The 18,997-nt window shown below is 40.5% G+C and overlaps 1 protein-coding gene and 1 long non-coding RNA gene across 3 annotated transcripts in view; one reads left to right on the plus strand and one right to left on the minus strand.

Annotated features, from left to right (window-relative positions):
• The window catches only part of GRID1 (glutamate ionotropic receptor delta type subunit 1), a 602,942-nt gene extending 593,033 nt beyond the window's left edge, over nucleotides 1–9,909 (plus strand). The window contains exons 20-21 of the mRNA XM_048944232.1: nucleotides 6,631–6,689; nucleotides 9,823–9,909. The gene's annotated coding sequence lies outside the window, so the exon portion shown is untranslated. The remainder of the gene's footprint in view (nucleotides 1–6,630; nucleotides 6,690–9,822) is intronic.
• Nucleotides 3,647–17,769, minus strand: LOC125692979 (uncharacterized). Of its 2 annotated transcripts, none has more exons than XR_007376953.1 (7): nucleotides 13,824–17,769; nucleotides 11,688–11,814; nucleotides 9,729–10,010; nucleotides 6,207–6,434; nucleotides 5,886–6,079; nucleotides 4,364–4,584; nucleotides 3,647–3,740 (listed from the first exon to the last, which is right to left on the minus strand). It is a non-coding gene; the product is annotated as an uncharacterized LOC125692979 (long non-coding RNA). The 2 variants fall into 2 exon arrangements; XR_007376952.1 differs by having other exon boundaries at nucleotides 5,886–6,102.
• Between the last annotated feature and the right edge of the window lie 1,228 nt (nucleotides 17,770–18,997).

Genomic DNA, 18,997 nt, shown 5'->3' on the forward strand with positions numbered 1-18,997 from the left:
TGGTGTTTTTCTATTAATAGATCTATCAGACTTTAAAACATTCAGATTAGGTACCAGCACTAATTGATAGCTGCATGCTACAAGAGGAAGAATTTATTGCAGCTCCTCAACTAGAGACATTAGCATTCTTTTGCAGAAATAGGAAGTTTTATTTTTAAGAACAAGCTGCTGGAGGAAGGTGGGGTATGTTTAGCATAGCAGGGCTGGTTCTGTGTGTGGGGCTGACAGCATCTGGATGCTTAGGGATTAGGACTCAGGTAGAAACAGGAGATGGTGTAATGGCTTAGACAGTGAAAGTGAAGCTAAGTGACAAGGTAAGTGGGCAGGCACAATGCAGAAGCTAACACAGAAGACATTCACAGCAGTCAGAGCAAAGCAACGTTTCTGCAGTGGCACGCTGTGCCAGGTTGCAAGCAGGCATGCAGCAGTGCAGGAGCCACCCCAGGCCCAGTGCAGCCATGCCGTTCACATCCACTCCTGCTCCTTGCACCTGGAGCTTCTCAGCAGTAACCAGAGGTCCCAAGGGGCAAACAACAACAGTGTCAAGCACACCTGCTAGCAGCATCCCTCAATAATATCCTCTCTTTGCTGCAGTTGAGAGGAAACAAGAAAGGATTCAAATATTGGATGTATTCATGCGTTCTCCTCCTGGGATGGCAATATGTTTAGAGAAAGTCAGCAGATGATTATATTTATACACCGGAAAGGCTTTCTGATACCAAGCAGTCATGGTAGTATGAAATAAAAGCTTTGTTTTTACAGGCAACTTAAAGTGAAAGGCAAATATTTAATACTCAGAATGTTCTGTTTCTAATTGTGCCCTGAAAGTAATGGCATAGCTGTTTTCTCAGCCAATCGCCATTGTCCACAACATGCTCTCACCCGAAGAGAAGCCTGGCTTCTCTTACTTTACTGCTATGTTCTGTGCTTAGGCTTGGAACTTAAAAAATTACAGCCTATGTGCATCATGCTGCTGGTGCCATTACAATAGGCTAATTGCCAGGATACAGACTACTGATAGCTGACACACACAACAGGTAATTGGGGCTCCACTGTAGCATGGTCATGGATGAGTCAACGATGGAGAAATTGGGTTAGTTAAAGCTCTGAATATGTATTTTTTTTAGGGGGAACAAAAAAAGTAATTTCTGGCCTCTTCTCATTGCCTCACAGTCAATGAGAGAGAAAGAAATCATGAAAATGACACATGATCTAAAAATAAGATGGCTTTTATTTTATATTTGGACTGGAAGAATAGTTTGTTCTGTGGCAATTTTTCTTTTCATTTTTCTTATCTTTAAACAAGGTGGCATTTAAAGTAGACATCCACTGTGCTGGAAAGAAAAGCAAAGAAGTGTACTGCAAATTATTGCTGGGGAGGTAGATAATGGGAAAGCAAGAGAAAGGCAAGGGACAGAAGAAAAAAAGGGAAAGTGAGGGCACTGAAGTACATTTGTGTGGGATGTTTTTCAAAGTCTGTGGCAGGGAGAGAGGTAGTCAAATGTCTTCACAGTGAAACACATAAATAAGGAAGAGTTGCTGTGTTAAAGCGGAATACCCATGAGTTGTTCTTGAAGTAGTGGTAGGTAGGCATGGCTGAGAGTAATGCTTGCAAACCGTGGCTGTGTATGTCATGGGCAGATGAAACTTTTGGCACTACAGTTCAGCAAAGTAAATGCCCCAAAGATAAAAATATCTATATAAAACAAAAATATTGTAATAGTCTTTTTTGTTTGTTTGTTTTTTAAGTTATTTTTACAACATTAATCCTTCTCCTTACAAAGACTTTTTACAGTGGCCTCAAACATTAGGAAAATACATAAAATAGAAAAAAAAAAATCCATGCATTTCATGCTTTGAAGTTTGTCTGATAGTTGGGAATGTTGTCAGGTAGAGCAGGTTAGATAAAGTAGAGTCAGAAGGCAGGGAGGGAGGGCTCTAGACTGACCAGTATACATAGCTGTCTGTGATTTTTCACTGAGTCAGTTACCGTGTTAGAGTAAAAACGTGAGTGAAATCATAATGGATAATTCAAAGGCTTAAATGCTGTATCAAAACACACCTGGTCATAATTAACTGTACAGTTTCATTTGTTCAAATATCTGTTATGTGCAACTACATGATTATCATTGTAGTTGACTGGCACTTATACTGTGTAATCATTGCAAGCAAGACACAAGATTTAGCTTATTTGCAAAGGAAAAGCAAAGAGCATACTTCCAGCAATGGTCTGAAATAAAAAAGGGATGGGGGAGGAGGGAAGTATCACTGCAAATTACCTTCAGTTTGAACTCCGCAGGAGAAGTGGTGATGATGCATGGAGCTGTTGGTTATTTGCCAGTGTTAAACAAATGTTGAAGGTGATCCATTTTTGTCTAGAAGAATTCTCTACAAGTCCTGCTGCACAAGACTTCTCCAAAAGAACAGATTCTTTTTGAACTGTGATCTGAATAATGTTTTTAAACACTATTACTTTCACCTCTTACTTCTCCATCTTATGATCTGTTACCCCAGTACGTGTTAACAGTTGCTTAGTCGTGTGTTTGTAGATGTCAGGTATAAAGACTTCATTAGGATTTGAGAGAGAAATCTCTTACTTGGAAATTCCTTTTTACTAAGTAGTTCCTTGCTAGGAAAGACTGACTTCCCACACATCACAACTAACATTGCAGAAACATCAGTTGTGCTGACAATTCAGTCCTCTTTTTACTATGATAGAAGCCTGTATGAGCTGCCATCCATAGCAGACAAACTTTCTGCTTGAAGTACTTTAAGGTGACCTTCCAACCTAAGACATTCTGTAGCAGCACTCAGCCAACTCAGTGCAAATACCATTTTATTCATCAATTTTTGTCTGATCCACAGATAACCTTTTGATTATATTATTGAAAAGAATTTGACATAGATGAGACTTAACTGTGACGTCAACTGAGCAGATTGTTGTAACAATGAGAAAAGGTACGCTTACAATTACAAGCTGTAGTGATCAGCAGCTAGGCTGATACAATATTTTTCTCCTAAATGTTATTTAGACTCCTGCTAACGTGTTTACAGGTTATCTCGGCATAAGGCACCATATGGCAGTAAACACACTGGTGGTAATGAGAGCACATGTGAGACAACTGTGTCTCTGGTTACCCCTTCCTCAGTCACCCCAGAAGCACTCTAAGTTGAAGCTTTTGCCTGGAGACAGCTGAAGTTTGTTGTAGACTTTCCAGGTGTTTGGGTGGCCATCTGGAACATGAATAATTTAATGAATACAAGAACTACTCCAAGGCTGTGTCTTTCAGAAGGATGTATCACCAGGATGAATCATAGGATCATCTTGGGCCTTTGCATCCCTTCCATTTCTTCTCATAGTCTTATGCCTCTTCCTTATCAGCTGTGCCTTACACATTATTTCAGAATCATGCTAAGTGCACAACCTGTTTTTATCCTATTCATAGCCCTCCACGTGCTTTACCCAGTACTGCATACATTTAACTGAGATATTCCACACATCGGACTTAGAAAAAAAGACCTCTATGACTCTGCTGTTGCCACGAGTTGAAAGCATCATTTAATAATAGTACTGATGCACTAGGAAACATGTGTTTGTACATATCCAATACACACTTTATTTCATCTTTTTCAAAGAAATTACAGTGGAGAAGGGAGTTAAAATTGATATCCAGCACCTCACCTTTGGAATGATTACCTTCTGCTCAATAACCAGCTCTGGAGAGGAAGCCAATGCTCATCTGAAACAAACAAGGCTGAGTTGTTTAAATGTGGGACCAAATCCTCCTTCTAATTCCAAAACTTTGATTTTCTGCTCTTCTGTTTGTTTTGCTCAAAGGAATTCCACATTTCTTTTAGTGAATTTCTAACCTCAACCTATAACAGCACCAAAGTGAGGTCATTCTTGCCAAGTCTCAGAAAGAGTATAAAAACTTCCAGCAGAGCAGCTCTACCAGGCTGCACCAGAAGGCCATGCAGTCTGGTATGGCAAAGTACAGAACAAGTATGCAGGGATTTGCCCTTAGTATATTCTCCCCTCCTCTGGCCATTTTCAGGTCAGAGGACTTCTCACATGGAAATGTGCCAGAGATCTCCCTTCTGTTAGTCAAGGCTCATCCCTGATACATACAAAGTTCTTGCATACACAGTGCCCTTTGACACTGCTACAAATGCATGCAAACCATTAAGAATAAAACTTGATATTCAAATGCAAAAAATGCAAACAATAGTAATAATAAAAAAAGAAAGCAAGGAGAATGGAAAGGGTATTTGAAATCTTAAGCCAGACAGATATCATTAAACTTACTCAGAAAAAAAAAAAAAAAAAATCAGATGAAATAAGGAAAGATATTCTCCTGCTTACCTCATCTTCTGTAGGACACTTCTCTGTCACAGCTGGGATAAGAAGACAACTGCTGTTAGATATAGCAGCACATCTATGGCATCAGTCAGTGACAAGCACCAGAGCTCTGGCAGCCCAGAAGGTGTGCTGAGAGAGCATCAGATTCTGCGTAGCTGGAGTTACAGTGGCTTTAGAGAAGGCACAGGGGTGGCAGTGTCCTCCAGAGCTGGTGCTGAGGGACCCTGCAAAACAAAGCATCATCATAGCAACAGATGGGCTACACAGACCTTGAAATTACATTGCTATACGTGAACAGTCCACTTCAGTGGTTCAACTCCGTCCTGATGACCCAAGTCTTTGGGTCATCATATTGGAGTTACTTAAGTGCCTTTCAGATCTAGACAGAATCCCTGTCCCAGGGGTTTGAGGATCAGTGCACTGCAACCAGGTGCTTAAAGCAGGAGAGATGTGTCAGTAACTTCCAGTCATGGAGCTCCCTATTACAGGTTCCTGCTAGAAACATTTCCTATGAATATTTTACAACCCTTTTAAAATGTATTCATTTTGCACAAATATCTTTTGTATTTGATGTCCATGAATATTTATGCTGCTGGATTTTACTGTGCAAAATCTGCATGGAAAGGTATTCTGAATCCACTGTCTGACATGCTCAAGTTAGCACACTCGCTGTCAGAAAGGAGTGCCTTTTGGAAGCAGCTGTTGTGGCTTCACACATTATTATGCAAAATAATATTTTATAATTCAATGACATATGATATATTTCATAGGTTGTACGTTATACATCTTGCTTTAATTGCATACTTCTTTATATTATGTATGTAATATATATAATACACTATATATGAGGGCTGTTCTGAAAACAGTACCTCTTATTTTATTACGCTGGCCAACGACATCAGAGGCAAATGTTGGTGGTATTGCAGTAGAGCTTGAACCTTCCCACCAATTTCTGTTACATTTTGCTGCTGTGTGACATGGTAGCAGAGGGGCAATCTGACACAATGAAGCAAAGATGTGACATTTAATTCCTCAAGTAAAGCAGTACTGATTAATGAAATGGCATTGTTACTCTTCTATTAATCCATATTGTATTTTAGCTGTGTTAACGTTCTGGTTGCCATTCAGCTACTCTTGTGCAGAGAGTACAGAAGAACAGCAAAGGTTTTTACAACTGCAGGTCCCCCCTTACTCCATGAACACAGGTAAGGCAGCCTCCAACTGGGAGACAGATGTTCAAATGTCTCCTAACTGCTGCTGCTTAGTACAAAGCACTCATTATCACATTGCCAGACACTGGAGCTGAGTTATGGTTTTTAGTGTTATGGTTTCATCTCAGCCTGCATGAAGTGGTGACTGAGCTGTAGTAAGTATTTTTTTAATCTGAATACTTAGCAAAATTTGTAGGGGTCGCTATTTTCTTACTTGTATAATTAATAATAGGGTTGATAAAAGGATCCTCTCTTTGTGGTGGTCACCATCAGGTCTGTGTGTAAGACAAGCTTCTCCTGGCTTCAACACCAACCTCGGTTGCTGCTGCAAAGATGTGCTGAGCCCACCGAGGCCTCTGACACAGGAAGGACCTGGGCACTGGGTGCCTGCAGTGCTGCTCTGCTCAGCTCCCAGCAGGAGGGGGGAGGGACAGCAAAACTTCAGTCTCAAGGTAATGACACACAAAAGGTCGAGGATGCGACGACAGGAGCTCCAAAGCTGTATCTCCTAAACAGAACGGCAAAATGAAACTAATACTTCTTAGTGAAGTTAATACTGCTATAACCTTGTCATATAGTGCTTCAAGAAACAGGCCTCAGGGTTTCCCACCTCTGAAATAGATGCCAGAAAGTACCTCTTTGCATTCAGCAGGGCCAGGATCAGACTTTTCCCATCCAATTTCAGGTCATAAACTGACTGACTGACATAGTGTTCTCATAAAAGAAGGCTGATCATATGGTTCGGTTGTCCATTTCAGTCTCACAACATTGCACTTTGGCCGTGTGATTAGCAGCACCATCCTCCTGCCTTGTAGGGGATGTTTCTCTGCAGATGAGCTGTTACATATATCTAACTCCATAGTCTATGAAAAGAAAATAAATTCAAGTAATGGGGGAAAAAAGATAAAATCAAGAAAGTAAGGGTCATTAAAGGCTCATTTATGTAACATGGTGATGCATGTCAGCAAAGTCACATGTAGTTTGAATCAAAACTTTAAAAAAAAAAGTGACAGCCACACAGTGCGGCCAAGATTCTGACCATCTTTTTGGTTTCCACAGCTTTTACACAGAGCACGTGTTTTGAAAAATCAGTGCTGAACAGAAGCTTTCAAATTAGGGTAAGTAAGTATTCCTGAAATGACATGCTGCCTCTTTGCATGAAAGCAACTCTAGGGTTAGAGCATCTGCTGGGGAACACCAGTGTGTAGAAATAAACTTCCTGTTCTTGAGACTTACAGACTTTTAGTTGTTCATTCCAGAGAAGGTTTAATTTTTCGGTTGTTTTCCTTTTTGCAGAGCATGCATTACTGTCAGTTGCAATACTAACGGACATCAACATAAACATTATCTCCAGGGCTGTTCAGTGAAACTATCTAAGGCTGATTGTCTTGAAATTAGCTTGACTCATATCTGAAAATTGCCAGTGATTAGCTGATTATGGTTTGAATTGAACTCAGATTGCTACAGAAAGTCAGCCTCGGATATATTCTCATAAATGATGCCTCGGCTGCTGCCAGCACTTGCATTAGGGATGAAGGTTTATCACTGCATCACATTGATGGCAGTCACTTTAAAATACACATTCTGCCTGGGGAGAATCTCTCTCCTGGGGAGAATGCTGTCTTCTTACTTTTTAACCTACTCACTAGGTGAAAAAATAAAATAAATTCGGCACATCGCTAACAGCAGAGCAGATTAAATTTCTCCCTATGAGAGGAACCTGCTGCCCCTTTGTAAACACAATTATTATAATTAGAGGAGCAGCTCAATCCTGGACTTTTACTGAGAGTCATCTCTTCTGCACTAGGGGTACGTGACACTTAAAATAATCTGAAATAAACACTAACAATGCTGAGCGACAGACGTCAGTTGCGTTGAAAAAGAATTCATGCATTATTTTGTCCTAATTATAAAGTTATGTGAAAATGTTTGATTAAATCCTGCTGATTTACATGTTCTGATACAAACAACAAAAGGTGTTACCATTGGTTCCACTGTCCAGAACTACAGGGAAGACATGCATTTGACACTTGTATGGGTCTGTATTTCTAGGGCTGAATTAAACAGTTAGCTCTATTTTTGACTAAGATTTGTCTGTCTACAAGAAAAAATAGCAGAACTTTTCTCTGTGTGCCTGTGGCAGCTAGGCCATTCATCCTGGACTTGCATGGGTTAAGAAGAGCTGTGGTTCTTAAAAGGGGGTGTTCATGCTGCATTTTCTTGTGTTTTTGTGCACAAGGCATGGCAGCCCTGGCTCTGAGGCCTTAGCCGGCTCCAACACTCAGCTACAAGTCTTCAAGCAGTGCCCACGCACACGGGTGCAGGGCTGGTCCATACATACAGTGCTCAGAAAGCAGAGAGTTGAGATTCCCCCTGTGCTTGCTTAAACTCCACTTCTGTCAGCACCAATCACGATACCGTAACAACTAACCCAGGATGGCAGCCATTTAGCAAGCTTAAAAATTTAATTTGGAAACAATAGCAGGTCATTTAAATAATTAAATTCAAAAGAACACTCAGGCGACTCGCAACACCGTAATGGTTTCATTGTGTTTGACATCAGCACATACCTCAACTGCAACTCTACTTCTAAAAGTGCAAGAGGTGAGTGAGTCAGTGTGTCTTGGTGCTCTGGTGTGTCCTGGTGCCCAATGGGGGCTGCTCCAAGGCCCAGAGCCTCAAGCACACAAATACACCTAAAGTGCTATGCTGTATCCTTTGCCTTGGCCTGAATTCAAGGGGAAAAACAAAACCAAACCAAACAGGATATTGCTGATGTTGCGATGGCTGCTCATAGAGGTCTATCCCTGGCCCTAGTCCTCAGCTGCCTTCAGAAGCACTATCAGTGTCTCTGTGAAGGCAGTAGGGTAAGCTTCGGGCACCTGCTGCTGAAGGGAGCAGAAGGGCTGCATGCTGCTCTGCCACAGTGCCAGGAGTGAGGTGGGCTGCCCTGCCAGCAGCTCCTCTTGGCTAGCCATGTAAAAGTGCCTGGGAAAACATGACTAGGAGCTCAGGGTTGCCAGTTGGTATGTGTTCCCATTCTCAACACAGATATTTATTTTTGGAATCCAAATTAAAAATAATTAGTAACCTAAATCTTTTCTGAATTTGAACCTCAAATGGATGATATGAACACCACTGATGTCACCTTGAAAGTACTATATAAATACAAATTGTTTATGTATGTTAACTATTTCTGCATGCCTAATTACTTGGTCAGATGCCATAGGTAAGCAATGTTTAAGAACACGTTCTCTTTACCATGAAATAAAACACAAACACAGCAGACTGACCATGTAGAATTTTCTGTCTCAAGCATGAGGTTTGGACATGGCTGAGGAGATGAAATGTTAGCTACTGGCAGGGGAGGAGACAATCTTTTGAGCATTCATTTGGAATATTAGCTCTTAGACCACATGGCAGCATGAAACAGCTGTGGACTGCAGGTGTCCTACCAGCAACTAATGGCAGGTTAAGCTATAAGCTAATGACACACAGAAAAGGAGTTTTGCAATGCCAGCAGCAAAGCAGCCTGCTCTGTGGTACTTTCAGACTGCCAACCCCATTGGTACCAGCCACGCTGCCATGTCCTGCTGACGTGCCAAGGTACTGCTAGGAAGAACACATGGTATGCAACCCCTGGTCAGTCTCCTAGGATCCACATTTCTGCCTCTGAGGGTCACCCTCAGGTGAGTCCAGTTAGGGATACCACCCCACTACAGTCCCATAGCACCCCATGAGGCTGCTGCCTTGGGCACCCTCACCCCACTGCAGCATTTGCCTCTCCCACAAGGCATTCTGCAGGGTGGCCATCTAATTGCTATAAACACAGGGTGCTGTCAGGTGGAAATATCACACTGAGAGCAGCCGAGGACCAGGCACGAGGCCTGTTCAGCCGTCTAGGGACCAAGGCAGCAAATTTCAGTCAGGCCAGGAGGCAGATGGTGCCCTCGTTAACCGTCACAGCAAAGGCCAGCAGTGAGGCACATCCCTAATCTCCACAGCTAAATTATGTAGCACATCGAAGAGACAGCATACCCTTAATAAAATATTAACATTGAATATAAGATGCCTCCAGATAAACTCAGTTGTATATAGTAAATATATTAATTATCAATAGTCAAAACAGTGCTGTTGACAGCACCATTCCTACTTACCTTGTTTGTACCTGTTTGACTGGGGACACAGACCTCCAGCATCTCTGCTGTTTATACATTTCTCATCTTCATATAATGCTGCCTGAATTCATAGGCAGCCTCTCTGGGACCTCACTCTCCTCTTGGATGTCCATCAAGGCATGGCAGATTTCATGTCAAGTGAAGGCTGCTGGGGAAGCTTGCCAACTCGATGCACAGCTGGTATCACAACTTCTTCCTATGCCCTTGTATTCCCTTTGCCTTCCAGTACAATTGGATTTTCTACTGCTGGTCAGATGCAGCCTATGAGTAAGTCAATGGGAGAGTGAGGGAGACAGCCTATTTTCCTGCCACTATTGACAGCTCGTCAACTCAGCACCCCGAGCAGCTGCAAACTGTTCCCAGACATTTGGTAAACTTGCCTTCAGGATTATTTCTGTTCTCACCAAACCCCTTTATCCTATCAACCTATTAGCAACTGGATACTTTGCTTTATGTTCAGTTATGTTCCCAGAGATAGAACAAGTTATAAAAGTGCCTCTCGGACTAACATCAAATGTATTTCTTGATGAATTGTAGCCTGGTAGACTACATGGAAGGTTTTGAAAAGTGAAGTCTATAAAGCTTTTCAGTAAAATAATGTTTTTCTCTTCAAGGATAGCAAATATAACTGACTGGAACTTGTGTTTGTCAGTTGGTGTTTCTGTTTTCAAGCCTGTTGGTTGGTTTGTTTTTTTTTTTCCAGGGATCTCAAAATCCCACTTTGATAATGAGGGACCATCACTGGGACAAGTCCTCCTCAATCAAACAGTTTCCATTAGGCTCAAGTGTAAAGTGGAGCCCACCGAACTCGTCATCCTTAAATGATGACCCCTAAGCGGTGGCCTTCCTTTCAAACACAGCTCACCAAAGTCTGCAGTCCACAATAATTAATAGTGAGCAGTTGCATAAAAAACCTGATGGCTCTTGTGCAAGGACACAGAAATACAGTTGAAATCTATTTTCTCATTGACTGTATTTCCAGATTGGTTGAGAGGGTATCTGATGAAACATATGTTTTTTTTAGGCATGTGAACTAAAAGTGCATAAACCCAGATCAGCAGTTAGTAGGGGCACTGACCACAGAGTTGTAGTGCTCCTCTGTACTCCCAGGGGATTTATAAGGTCACCTCTTCCCCCCAGAGAAGCACAGAATGAATCAAGGCGAACTCCACCCATAACCTTTGCTCCTAGACTTGGCTGCTTTCAGGACGGTGTCCCAAGTTTTAATTGTTTCTTACCAGACAGCATTCACCTTTTCTCAAACATGTGGCTGGAGAAATGAATTTCCTGCAGTGAAGAACTTAGCAAATAACGTCAAAAGTGTAAATAAAACTACTGATTTTTAAGGAGGTGGAGTTTCCAAGAAAATACAGGCAAGCTGAAACTTCATTTAGGAACCAACAGCAATTACTATCCTTATGCATAGGAAGTTAAATGTTGTTTGGTAACTCTAAACAGGTTAAGTCCTTTGAGATTCACATTTGCAAGGTACCCTCAGTCCAGAGGCTCAGCACTCAAGGAGACATCAATAAAAAATAAAATCATGCAGGCACTGAAGAAGTTTGCTCAGCACATTGTAATACAAGGGAAAATTCAATTGTATAAATTTGGGTAAACGGCAAACAAACAATGAAAGAGAAAAGGTCATAATGAAATCAGACACTTTTGCAAATATGGAACAGTAATTCCCTTAAGTATGATGTTCTAAAAGTAGTTGCTTTGTGGACCACATTAATGTCATCTAATAGCTTTTTAATTCTTATTCTGCTTGCATACTGTAGCAGTAAAGTAAAAATTGTAGAAAAATAGAAGTGTGTTTAGAACTCTGTGTGTGTGTGTGTGTGTGTGTGTGTGTGTGTGTGTGTGTGTGTGTGTGTGTTGAAGAAGGGGATGGGGGAACCATAGATTTTTCTCCTCAAAGTACTGTGCTTCACTTACCAGGAGCTACAGAGAATGTGCTTCTATCTACAGACCCTCTGTAGAATCAGGAGGTTAAATCACTAGAAGACCCCTTCCTTGAAGCGGATGAGTTGCAATCCTCCAGAGACTCCAGACAGATGGTTTTCTGCTCAAACACAGACGCACAGAGTGCCATGGTGTCATTTTTGCAACCCTTGATGTAAAGTGTCCTAGATCAACACGACAGTTATGGGAGGATTAAGCAAACAAGCAGACAAAACCTCCCAAAATGCGACAAGTCATATGCTAAGCCAGGACAAACCAATTAAGAGCTTTTGAAAGCAATTTCAGGTTTTGGACTTTAAAAATCGATAAGATGAGGCAGCAAGGAAAGCTTTAGAGTAGTTCAGCATTATCATTTGTGATGACCAGGAAAAAAGGAGAGACTGTTTAAAAAAAAAAAAGAGGAGCACTCTGTGAAGGTCTACTTGGAAACAGAAGAAAAGAACAGAACAAAGTACTTACTTACATACTCAAAATTATTGGCAAAAAATTGCTATTCAGCAGTCTTTCAGATGTTGCTGATGCATTTCCAGAGCTACACAGAAATTCTAATCAGATGGAAAGTCACATCAAACCAAAAAGGGAGAAGATCCTTGAAAAGATGAAACCCTAAAACAGTTGACATCTTTTCTCCCGTTTGCCATTTCTTTGCTTTCTCCATAAAAAACATTTCCAAAGAAGCAACTTCTTGGTGAAATTCATCTACTGACTTTGTACTGAGCCAGTACAAATAAATGGGGAGAATTTTCTACTTAATATGTAAGAAGCAGGAATCAGTATTGCTGAGATAGATAGCAGAGCTTCGGAGTTACTCACTGAGTGTGGAGGAGAATTTTTTTAGCTGTACTTCTGCATTTAGGCCATTGAACTACTGAACTACTGTTTTGTTTGTTTGCTTGTTTGTTTTTCTTTGTGATTCCACTAATAAAAAATGATATATGACCTTACATATGGTGTAGGAAATGGGAAAGAAGAAAGTGGCAGCTAAAACTATCAGCCTGAAGTTTATGGATGTGGATAGGGAACCAACATTAAAGGCTATTACATGGTACAGTACCGTTATTACTTACAATTATTGCTTTTTTGATTGCTGTATTTAATGATGGTAACACGCTGCTTTGAAGTTGTAAGAATAATGCCACCAAGCAGGGTTTGCTTGTGCTTTCAACTTTGGCTAAGCACTTACTCATAGGGCCTGTTCATGTTATGCTCAAGCATGAGACGCAATTAAACTGGTCAGTTTAAAATATGAACCACTTCCAAAAATTTATTCATGTTTTAGTTTATGCCTGTGTTTGTTGGAAATACTGATGTAGGTGTGGCTAAATTCATGTAAAAATGCAGTATCCATTTGCAGTATTGCAGATGTTACATACTAATTGTAATGTACATAAATTACAAGAACACTGTGATTGCAGTAATACAGTTTAGAAGGTGATAGATAGAAAGTGAAATGAGAGGAGAAATAGTTCCCAAAAATCTGTAGCTTTTTTTCTCAGTTGGGATACCAGATAGTCTCAATGAGCACTAAAACACAGCTGGGGAATGTACTTACCTATGACCTCTCTGAATCCTCCTAAGTACACTAATTAACCATGCCTGTAACATAGGCTTTGGTTGTTTTATTTACTGTTGGAAACAGTCAAAAAAACACCATTTGAAGGCTATTCCCATGCCTTCTGTGGAGGAAAGTCTGGCAATAAAGTTAGTGGGCATCAATCAGTCCATCAGTCATTCTCAAATCTTATTTTAATTTCTTTTTGCCTGGTTTGGGAAGTTCTGATGAAGGTTCCACAACAATGGCAACCTCACCTTTGTTCTGTTAGAAAGTGGCATGCAAAATAGCACAAAAACGTACGAAGTGTTTATTGCCAGCTAGCTGTACTGTTAGAGGACTCAGCACATTTTGTTAATGTACAGAAAGGCAAAATTAAAAGAATGACAACTTTCCCTCCTTATCATATGGCTTAGTTTGGAAGGGACCTTAAAGATGCCTACCTTCCAACCCCATGTCATGGGCAGCAACCTGACTCTGCTCTTTGTCAGGCCCACGTTCCCCAAGATCACCAACTCAACCAGGGCTTGGTCACCACAGCTCAGACTATCACCAACCTTAATTTCTTTAAAGATCTCCTCTACATTGGTGAGACCAGGTCCAGTAATACTTCACTTCTGTTTGGTCTCTCCAGTAGTTGAACCAGAAAGTTATCGTTGATGGACTCCAGCAGTCTCCTGGATTGCTTGCAGCTCTGGACTCTTTTGTTCAAAAATCCCCACGTCTGCTGATTTTTATAAACATTGAAAGAATAGCTCTGGCAATTACTGTCAGAAGTCTTCACACAGTAGTCAAAAGAGGAGTGGCTTTCAGGCTTACTGTTTAGCTCTTGTCAGTCGTCAACCCAATGTAAAGAGCAGCCTTGCCATAATTTGTTCTGTAACCACCAAAACCACAGCTCTAAAGACCAGAAAGCTCTGGGGGAGGGGCTCATCAAAGTCACAATGTTCAGTTGAATTTGAATTTCTTTAGAGTGGGTCACTGATGATTACAAATTATTTTGTAGGAACAGATCATTGCAAAGAGAGCACTTGAAAACCAGTTCATTTTTGAGGTTAAGATATGACTGGTTGTTTTAATTTGATTGGTAGTCTTCAAAGAGACAACATTTTAATTTAAGGGTCAACTTGTTCTGAAAGGCTAACCAATCATGTAATCTAGATAAGTGTCAATCTAAATAGGATAAAGATAGCCGTGCATAATTGAAGTATTCAAAGGCACCTTTGTCAGCTCACTGCAGGATTTCAGGATACTAAAGGAACATTCACTGAAGCAAATAGTTTAAAAGATCTATCATTAGTATGGGTAGTGAATTCTACTTTATACTAAGAAATTTTTACATAACCATCCCTGTGTGACGAGAATTTGTAAAACAGATTAGCAAGGTTTGATTATCTCTACTTGAGAAAACTTGAAATGTTCCATGTTAAATTTGCAGGTTTAATTCTATTAGCTTCTTACATCTCTTTTGCTTCCCATAGTTCCTTCTCTACTAATGTCACTAAATAAAGCATAGCAGTTTGCGTAGTTCCATCTTTTAACTAAACACTAAGAAAGTTGGCATGCTAGTGAAGAATGTTTTAGAAGTTTTTTGGTTTTTTTTCATTTCATTGTCATTACAAAGTCTTTTTAAGTACTTTGCAAGTAAGTACCTTACTGTAATGTAAATTTCTTTTTTTTTCCTTGATATTTTAGTCAGAAAGCAAGAATTTTCTTGAGAAAAAAAAAAAAAAAAGCACAGAACTTACCATCTTGAGCTTCAAAGGTCTGAAAACCAGAACCTTATTTACCTCTTCACACCAGTGAATCATTGCTGACAAAATGCCCCCATCATATAAGTTCATCTAGTATCATATTCATGTACTATCTGCCATATATACTCTCTCCATCTTTAAGTAGCATTCGTGTCATTAGGGATAGGACCAGGGGGAATGGTTTCAAGCTACGCCAGGGGAAATTCAGGCTGGACATGAGGAAGTATTACTTTTCAGAAAGGGTGGTCAGGCACTGGAATGGACTGCCCAGGGAGGTGGTGGAATCACCGAGCCTGGGGGTGTTCAAGGAAAGACTGGATGTTGCGTTGAGGGACATGGTTTAGTAGGAGCTATTGGGAATAGGTGAACGGTTGGACTGGGTGATCTTTTAGGTCTTTTCCAACCTTAGTGATTCTATGATTCTATGATTCTATGATTCTATTGACTTATTTTGTATGAATTACATAGTTTACCATTCTTCCAAAAACACACTTTTTTAAATTCTTGCAGAGGACTCATTAATAAATCCCCAGGAAAGTTTAGAGTGAACAGCAAGGTGGGAATCTTATCAGGAGCCTGAGCTCCCAATACACACGAAAAGGAAAGCAGGCATGAATGCTCTTTACAGATCAGCAGATCTACTTGGATGCTCACCTGATGTTCTTCAAAAACCTACCTCCAGGGTGCTTAGTATGTGAATCTCTTACATCACCTGAAAATTCAGACATCAGTAAAGAGAAAATTCTCGTATTCGTGTACAGACCTGCTAGGGCTGCACTTCAGTCATTTGCCCAGAAATGAGAAATGGACCTCTTGAGTGAATGACAAGCTCGTTCTTCACCATGGTGGAATAAAAGGCAGGAAAACATAGAATGGTATATAAAGGTTAACATTTCCAAATAGTGTGAACAAAACTCTCAGCGAGTTAAAAATAATTTCCTTCTTGGCATTCAATAATTGCACTAGAAGTTATTCTAAGATGACACGCTAAGGTAGGATCCTGATGTCATTTTTTTTTCCCCCAAAAATAGATTATTTGAAAAGTGGACAATCAAATAAGTGACAGAGCACTAGTTCACCATGGAAAGCAGATATATACTCCCACACCAGAGTAAAGTTTCAGGGTTGCTTCTTTGAAGAGTAGGGCAATTTTGTGAGGAAGGAGAGAAGGGCAACTTGCTTTAGGGCTGGATACTTTATGTGAGCACGGAGGAAAATGGGAAGGAGTCTGTGTATCCTGGGACAAATGACCCAGGCTATGATACCCAGGAATGGTATCTGCAGGAAACCCCATCTGATGCTACAGATGGCAGCTGATGACCTGAGAGGGAAAGAAGGCTTATCTTCAATTATCAAAACACCAGAATGAAATTACCATCAGCAAAGTAGTAACTTTAAGGTTACCTGATGTCTTCCCCATAGTTTCCTCCTTTCTCTTTCCAAGCAAGGAAGAGGAGATAATCTTTACAGGAGACATATGATACTTTTTTGATTAGTTCTCATTTAGCTCATTTTTTGAGGCTGAGTAAGATAAATCAACAACAGTTAGCCCCCTGAGGTGGGTCTCAGTTTTCTTCCATGCAAATGGAGAACTTTCCATTCTTCAACGAGGCAGCAGCACAGAAATAAAACAAGCTTTCCATAAATTAGAATAACATTCTGTGTTTACACATAACACTGACAAAACCACTCAGGACCAGACAGACTCAAATTCAAGCTAAATACTGCCCACCCCGTTGCTCCCTACTTTCATGTGGGCTGACTTCAGAAAAGGAACAGGTCATGGTAGGCTTGAAAACTCACGTAAAGTAGACAGACTAAATTTAGCCCATATGACATATTGACCAGAAGTCTGCCCAAGCCTAATCTTATATGTAACAAACGGATTTAAGTTATGTGAGCATGATCCAGAAGCCAGGTTTGTAGGGAGAGATGGTGGCTCTCACCAGGCCAACTCATACCATTTGAAAGCACAGAAAAAAAGATTTGTTAAGGAGTCCTGCAGATCTGAAAGCTCTTTTCCAAGTGAGTTGAGGCTGAAACCAGATTCTGAGTCCATTCTAGTTGTGCTTTGTTCAACTCCCTACCAACGTTTTCATAGAATCAGGTTGGAAGGGACCTCAAGGATCATCAAGCTCCAACTCCCCTACCACATGCAGGGCCACCAACCTCCCCATTTAATACCAGACCAGGCTGCCCAGGGCCCCATCCAACCTGGCCTTGAACACCTCTAGGGATGAGGCATCCACAACGTCTCTGGGCAGCCTGTGCCAGCACCTCAACAGTCTCTTGGTAAAGAACTTTCCATTTTGATTCAATGGTAAGTCTAATTGTGACAGATTTGATTCACTGTAAATTAAAGGTATGTAGTGCAAATTAAATATTATAATAGCACCTGCTCCTTTCCCTAGTGCTCTTTTGGGACCTTCCATATTCTGGGCATACAGTTGATAGAGCAAAATCTGTTACATTGAAGGGTTCACATTAATAATTAAGGTCACTGAGATAAAAATAACTACAGTTGTACAACCGAGCTCTTTAAGTTAGTAAGATTTATAGTGAGAATTATTAACTCTAACAGCTATTTTATCTCCAAGCAATGTCCATGAAATAGAATGACCTCTTATCTATTACCTGTTGATTTTACAGCATCTATGAGTTCCAGATTGATGAGTTTCAGACTCAGGCCAATTTCATCACATATTCTATTTACAACACACTTCTTTTTCTTTCCTCAGATGATTGTTTTCCCAGGAAGAAAAAAAGTCTGGCATTTATGGGATGAGAACTGGAAGAACCTTAGAACATATTCAGTTAGCTACAGTGGTTATCAAAAACAGTTACACTGGGCTTGTAGGGGCTGGAGGGAGAAATGAAGCACTGGCTGTAGCAGTCCAACACATTTTGAGTGGTAAATATTGCATTGTGCAGTAATGGATTCATTTAATGCATGATAAGACTTCTGTGATTGAAATCACAGGAGACATCACAGGAATGTTTGCTTAGAAAGGAATGAAATTCATAGAACAACTTTAGTTTATTAAGTCTGCAGCCAGAGAAAATAACCTGAACAAGCACTCAGCCTCCAAAGCACTTCCTGACTTTCAAGGAGTCTTCCTCTCTGTGTGGACATTGATGCCTAGGCTGCACCATGGCAACCTTGGTCAAAACAAAGACCATCTTCTGTTTTGCACCTTAAAGAAACACCTGGACTTTCTATTCCAGCTCAACATCAGGCAGCTCCAAGGGCTGCTACAGTCCTATGGCAATCTGACTGAAGGATGCTGAGCCAGATGAGTGTCAAAGAGAAAAGACTACTTAAAATACATGCTAGGGTGGCTGATAGAGCATACAGAGAAACTAGAACCACCTTGCTATTTTCTCCCCTTAGAATACTGCTCTCACAAAACACCTATGAAAGTCCAAATGCACTGTAAGAGCAAATCAGTCATACTGTGGTTGAATGCTTTACAATAAAATTGACTATTAAAATGATCCGGTCTCTCTCTTTCTCCTGTAATATCCTTATTTCTCCTCTGAGATCCACAAATCACATCTCCCCCCAGTTTACTTACTCAGGCACTCCACTGAAGTACAAAATTGTTAATTGGAGTATTATCTGATCCTTCGTAGCCCTTGAGTAAAATTTTGCTGACTTTCCTGTTGAAGTGCTTCAAATGACAGAGATGTTGCTATATTTCTCCATAAAATAATTAATGGTGCTAAATTTTGCTCTAGCATCATTAAACCTTGTGACTAAAACTCAGTTGAGATTACTGGGGCTTTTTGTATTTCTTGTACATTAATGACTTAATGATTTCCATAGGAGCAGATATACCAGCCTGAATCCCTCTGCAGGTGGAATAGTCTAATAGTAAGTCCAGGCAGGATTTCTTTGTTGTTAAGTAGCGAAAATTGGAAACAAACAAACAAAAATACTGGAAAACAAATACATTTGAGCAGAATCCATACAGCAG

This window comes from Lagopus muta, chromosome 5, assembly GCF_023343835.1.
Source record: "Lagopus muta isolate bLagMut1 chromosome 5, bLagMut1 primary, whole genome shotgun sequence".
Taxonomy (NCBI): Eukaryota; Metazoa; Chordata; class Aves; order Galliformes; family Phasianidae; genus Lagopus; species Lagopus muta.